Below are 6,919 nucleotides of genomic sequence, written 5' to 3'. Positions count from 1 at the left end.
AAAAGATAGAATGCTATTGTAATATATTTTATATACGAGAGTTCCCTATAAAGTTTATAAATCACATATGATTCCATTTAATAAAAGTGTATAATAAAACTTTATATATAACACCCGATAATAAAAGCATTTAGAATATTTAAAAGGGTTAATTAAGGGGTATGAACTCACTTGAAAGTTTGAAGAAAGCGAGATGGAAACCGGGCAGAATTTCGTCTCGGGAAAACGGATTTTCTCGGGATTCTCGGGAATCTCGGGAGTACAAATGATCTTCGGGACTTGAGCAAAGTGATCGGGGCTTCGGGTTAGCACGGGCACGGAAAACGAGGCAAGAACGCAAAAGAAATGAGAGAAATGGAGCCCTTTCTTCGGAACCCTCGCATCCCTTTTATAGGGGCTGGAACGGCCTCGGTACGCTGGGCGTACGCGTGCGTCACGCATGACCGGATCCTCGACTGCCTCGGACTCGGATGAGACGGGGCATAGCCTCGCATAGGGCAAGACGTGGATGATCCGAAGCCTAGCCCTTGAGTATGTTGGGCATACGCCTGCACGCTGGGCGTAACTCGGATAGGCTTGCTGACTCTTCCTTCGGATAATACCAAGGATTAATAATAAAATTTATATTTTATTTATTTAATAGACTTCTAAAATTCATATCTTCTTCATACGAACTCCGTTTTTGACGTTCTTGATATCCACGCGTAGGTGAGACTACGCTCTACAACTTTCGTTTAGATTCCGTCGGCAAATTTTGAAATTATTTTTATTATTTATTTTTAAAAGGTCGCGTTTAAGGATTTTTTTTAGAAATTCATAACTTCTTTATCTGACGTCTGTTTTTGCCAGACTTTTTACCGCTGAAATACCATTGTCGAGACCTTCGATTCTCGTTTAGGTCATTCCGGCCAAAAGTCGCTCGATCTCCGATTCGAGTTTTTAGCTGTCTGTCGCTATGCCGAACTTGGAAAAATCATAACTTCAATATACGAAGTCGGATTTGGGCGTTCTTTTTACGTACGATCATGGTTTAATGACATCTATCATAGTAGGTAATTAAATAGAAACTTTTTGGACATTTTATTTTCGAAGTTAATTTTATTATCACAAAAGTGGTTACAATACTTGACTTTTTAGGTCACTACATAGAGTTGAAATATCGGGTTGTCACATCATCCCCCCGTTAGAGGGAATTTCGTCCCGAAATTTATAGTAGTAAGGATACTAGTGAATATGAAAAAGATGAGGGTACTTTTGTTTCATCTGATCTTCGCGTTCCCATGTGAATTCAGGTCCCCGCTTGGCGTTCCAACGAACCTTCACGATGGGTATGCGACTTTGTTTCGTTTGTTTGACCTCTCGGTCGATGATTTCTACCGGTTCTTCCACAAAGTTGAGGCTCTCGTTGATCTCGATCTCGTCGAGTGGAATAACAAGAGTCTCATCGGACAGACACTTTTTCAAGTTCGAGACGTGGAAGGTTGGATGTATGTTACTAAGTTCACGCGGTAGATTAAGCTTGTAAGCCACAAGGCCGATTCTAGCAAGAATCTCGAAAGGCCCTATGTATCTTTGATTTAGTTTCCCACGCTTTCCAAAGCATATTAAACCCTTCCATGGTGAGACCTTCAATAAAACGTGGTCTCCTACCTGGAATTCCAAAGGTTTCCTCCTTTGGTCAGCGTAGCTTTTTTGTCGGTCTCTAGAGGCTTTCAACCGTTCACGAATTTGAACGATCTTCTCTGTCGTTTCCCGTATGATTTCCGGACCGGTGATAGTGCTTTCAGGAACTCGTCCTCTAGCTAACTGGGTGTCGCCAACTTCAGTCCAGCACAGAGGGGATCTACACTTTCGACCATAGAAGGCTTCAAACGAAGCAGCCTTTATGCTTGTATGATAACTATTGTTGTATGAAAATTCGACAAGGGGTAAATGGATATCCCATGCCTTTCCAAAGTCAATCACACAGGCTCTCAGCATATCTTCCAAAGTTTGTATTGTTCTCTCACTTTGCCCGTCTGTTTGTGGGTGGTAGGTTGTACTCATGTCTAGCCTAGTCCCTAGGGAACTTTGTAGTGACTGCCAGAATCTTGAAGTGAATCTACTATCTCTATCGGAGATAATGGATATCGGAACACCATGCAGTCGCACTATTTCCCTTATGTAAGTTCTAGTAAGCTTTTCCATCTTGTCAGTCTCCTTGATTGGTAGGAAATGCGCGGATTTAGTCAATCTGTCGACGATGACCCATATGGTATCGAGTCCACCCGTCGCCTTGGGCAACTTGGTTATGAAGTCCATAGTAATCCGCTCCCATTTCCATTCTGGTATCTGCAGTTGTTGTAGTAATCCTGACGGTTTCTGATACTCGACCTTAACCTTAGCGCAAGTAAGGCATTTACTTACGAAGGTAGCAATTTCTGCTTTCATGTTAGGCCACCAGTACAGTTTCTTAAGATCCAGATACATTTTATCTGAACCTGGGTGAACGGAATATCATGTGTTGTGTGCTTCGGTCATGACTACGTCTCTGAAACCACCATGTTTCGGCGTCCAGATTCGGTCCATCAGATAATATGCCCCGCCACCCTTGATTTCTAGATTCTTTTCCATTCCTCTCAGGGATTCACTTGCCACCTTTTCAGGTTGTAAAGCTTCCAGTTGAGCCTCCTTAATTTGCGTGGATAAGTGGGAATGGATAGTCATAGTCAGAGATTTGACTCTCTGACCAGTGTATTCCTTTCGGCTGAGGGCGTCAGCTACCACATTGGCCTTGCCAGGATGATAACGAATTTCACATTCGTAGTCATTGAGTAACTCGACCCATCTTCGTTGTCGCATGTTGAGTTCCTTCTGATCAAAAATGTGTTGAAGGCTCTTGTGATCGGTGAAAATAGTACTCTTTGTTCCGTATAAGTAGTGTCTCCAGATCTTCAGAGCAAATACCACTGCTCCTAACTCAAGATCGTGTGTCGTATAGTTCACTTCGTGTGTCTTAAGCTGTCGGGAGGCATAAGCAATAACCTTCCCTCTCTGCATAAGAACACAACCAAGTCCTTGGTTTGATGCATCGCAATACACTACGAAATCTTCTATTCCTTCGGGGAGGGATAGTATCGGTGCGGTGCACAAGGCCTATTTCAGCGTTTGGAATGCCTTCTCTTGTTTCGCTTCCCAGTCAAAGGCCACACCTTTCTGGGTTAATGTAGTAAGAGGTTTCGCAATGCTAGAGAAGTTCTTTATGAATCTGCGATAGTAGCCGACGAGACCTAGAAATTGAAGAATCTCTGTAGGTGTCTTTGGTGCCGACCAGTTCTCAATGGCCTTAATTTTGGAGGGGTCCACGTGTATCCCTTTCTCGCTAACAACGTGGCCCAAAAATTCGACTCTTCAAATCCAAAATTCGCATTTAGAAAACTTCGCATAGAGTTTCTCCGATCGCAGTGTTTCTAAGACTTTTCGTAGGTGCTGACTATGCTCTTCCTTACTTCGGGAGTAGATAAGTATATCATCGATAAATACGATGATGAACTGATCCAAGTAATGACGGCACACCCTATTCATTAGGTCCATAAATACTGCTGGTGCGTTGGTTAATCCGAACGGCATCACTACAAATTCGTAGTGTCCATAACGAGTTCGGAAAGTTGTCTTGGGAATATCCCCCTCTAGTACTCGTAATTGGTGATATCCGGATCGTAGATCTATCTTTGAGAAGTAGTTTTCTCCTTGAAGTTGATCAAATAGGTCGTCAATACGGGGTAGAGGATAACGGTTTTTGACAGTAAGTTGGTTCAGTTCTCTGTAGTCAATGCACATATGGAACGATCGTCTTTCTTCTTTACGAACAAGACCGGTGCTCCCCAAGGTGAGAAACTTGGTCTTATGAATCCTTTTTGAAGGAGTTCGTTAAGTTGACTGGAAAGTTCTTGCATCTCTGCTGGTGCTAGGCGATAAGGCGATTTTGCTACCGGAGTAGCCCCTGGAACTAAGTCGATTCTAAACTCGACTTGGCGTTGTGGTGGTAATCTCGGTAGTTCTTCTGGAAAGATATCGGGAAAGTTGTGTACTTCTGGAATGTTCTTGATGTCCTTCAGTTCCTGACTTGTATCGACGATGTGTGCTAGGAATGCTCGACAATCCTTCCGTAAACACTTTCGAGATTGGATGCATGAAATGATGCGAAGGTGTGTACTTGATTTGTCGTCGTTAATCACTAATGTTTCGTTGTTAGGGAGATTAAGATGAACTGCTTTCTCAAAGCACATGATGTTAGCGTGAAGAAGACTTAACCAATCCATGCCGACTATGACGTCGAAACTTTTAATTTGGACCGGCATGAGGTTGATTGGGAAAGAATGACCGTCTAAAGTTAACGTACAGTCCATCACTACTAGAAAAAAGGCCTTTTACGACACTCATTGCGCGTCGTAAAACGCTCAGACGACGCGCAAATGCGTGTCAAGGAAGGCCCTGTCATAAAGAGAGACGACGCGCATTTACGACGCGCGGTTACGACACGCAATGCGTATCAAGGAAGGCCCTGTCATAAAGGAAGACGACACGCATTCGCGTGTCGTAACCTTACGACGCGCGTGTTAATGACACGCAATGCGTATCAAGAAAGCCCCTGTCAAGAAAGGTTATGTCATAAATGAAGATGACATACATTTTTGCGTATCGTAAATTTAAATGTTTAAAAAAAAATAAATTTATATATTTATTAATTTTTAAATTAAATTTTCATTTAATTTCTTATAACAGAAATAAAATACCATATACAAAAAATACAATCCATTGCATAATATAAAATAAATTGCACAAATTATAATGTCATACAAAAAATCATTCAAATGTTAAACAAAAATAATACATTGCTAACATGTGTTATACATTCCTATAAAACTAACAAATAAACATACAACTCTGTTTCTTACTGGAAAGGAAAGCCAAACATGATTACAAGTCTCCCTTAATCTTGAACTTCGCCACCACCGACGTAAGAAAAAAATTGTGTATAAATATCAAAAAACAAGATATGAGCCAATCATTCTATGACTCAAGGAAAAATATCATTAGAGAAATGTGAAAAAAATATGAAACAAATGAATGAAAGTGCATTGCTATTTCTTTAATACATACTGCATAGAGTAAGACTTGGACATCATCTATAGTTTTGAAGGACATTGATGTCTCCCTATGCTGCACATATTAAAAATAAAAAAGAACAAAATTAAGTAACATATGGATTCATATATCTATCAATTGTATTGTAAATTGTAAATTAAATAAATAAGCATTAAGCATACATACCACTACAGATGCAATGCCAGGAAAAAGGCCTGAGCATATAATGGCGCTAACCGATGATTGATTATGACTTAATCTGTTGCTAATCCCCGATTTAGTCTCAAGTAATTGAGCATCTTTTAAAATATGGATAAACGATTCCTTAAAGAATGTATAGCTTGAAGTGTTTGAGCATAAAGGAAATTCCTCCAGCAATATTTATAAGCATATCCTTCTCTTTCAGCTTCTTTCCATCCTTCATATTCACACACAAGTGCCATATGATCATTGTAATCCTTTGCAGAAAATATTGATTTTGTTGTACTAGCTTGCTGAAATAGACATACAAAAGATATCAGGAAAAGACCAAAATGCCCTTGTGTGAAAGTAGCTAGATTACTCACGTCTTTGTTCTCTTGAGGCAAAAGAAAATGATCCCTGACACTAAGTCCAGCAACAATTGTAAGAATATGATCAAAGCAACGAAAAAAAAGCACCCATTATTAGCATTTTCCCTAATTTCGGATCCAATGGAAGCATTACCAGATATTTACGTATATTTTGAAAAAATGAGAAAAGATAATCTTAGGAAATAAACTTTTATAAATATATTAATATAAACTAACCAAGATGTGTAAGATTTTCATTTACATCTAATGCTCCAATCATCTTTGAAAAATCCACAACATTTTGGACCTAGAACAAATTAAAGTTCTATCATTTAGCAATTTGAATCATTCACTAAGATTCAAGTCATCAAGAACTGTTAACACTTACAGCTAATGGCTCTGGAGGCAGCAAAGCAGCTGATAAAAACTCTCCAATACTTCCAACAATGAGGGCCCTTAGGTTTAATTCAATGCAACAAACAGCAACCTACTATCATTTATTTGTTTATCATAGGCTTTTTGTTACTAAGAATAATACCTACCGGATTCAATACATAGTAAACTTTGAAGCGATTAGGGTAATTAGAAGTAAGTCCCTCCAGTTCTTCCTGTAAGTGTAATTAATCCCTCATCAAATTATTTAAATTATCCTTAATTTAATACTTTGCAAAAAATACAAATTCATTAATCTAAAATTCCAAAAGTAGATGACTCCTCTTAGAGAAGATGGGAACTACTTGTTTTTGTTTTTGTGTGTGTCATGGAAATTAGCATTTTCTTAATGTGTAGTACAAATTAGAATCAAAAGTTGTTCCTATCTTCTCTCATTTTTGTCGTGAATTTGATTATCAGAGTTGCAACTTCTTGATGACAAGCTTTTTACACAAAAAGTTACTATCAAAGAAGTATATAAAGTTCGCTTACTTTCAACTGATCGATCTGATATAATGTACGTTGGTTCACCAGATTCACCATCTGTATTCACAGGGGTAAATTTGGCAACTGTAACATCCAACATCTCCTAAGGGTATGCGAAAAGCCTGAAATGAAAATAGCTATAATTAATCAACTAAAATAATGTGTTTTTATAAGTGTCCATGTTCATAAGATCATAAGAGTTAAAAGACCACTAAACTTGGCAAATTTGGATGTGCTTACTGCTTCTGGACCATTTTCACCATCAAGAAATGAGGAAAATGTTTTGAACCGTTGTACTCTACTAGAAGTTTCTGTAGCTCTCA

The 6,919-nt window shown here is 39.0% G+C and overlaps 1 long non-coding RNA gene across 1 annotated transcript; it reads right to left on the bottom strand.

Annotated features, from left to right (window-relative positions):
• Positions 1–5,053: 5,053 nt before the first annotated feature.
• LOC128126627 (uncharacterized) lies at positions 5,054–5,778 on the bottom strand. Its single transcript, XR_008224595.1, has 3 exons — positions 5,694–5,778; positions 5,314–5,621; positions 5,054–5,202 (listed from the first exon to the last, which is right to left on the bottom strand). It is a non-coding gene; the product is annotated as an uncharacterized LOC128126627 (long non-coding RNA).
• Positions 5,779–6,919: the final 1,141 nt, after the last annotated feature.

This window comes from Lactuca sativa, chromosome 6, assembly GCF_002870075.4.
Source record: "Lactuca sativa cultivar Salinas chromosome 6, Lsat_Salinas_v11, whole genome shotgun sequence".
Classification (NCBI taxonomy): Eukaryota; Viridiplantae; Streptophyta; class Magnoliopsida; order Asterales; family Asteraceae; genus Lactuca; species Lactuca sativa.
The sequence above is the reverse complement of the archived record's forward strand: the minus strand, read 5'-3'. Positions and strand labels throughout refer to the sequence as shown.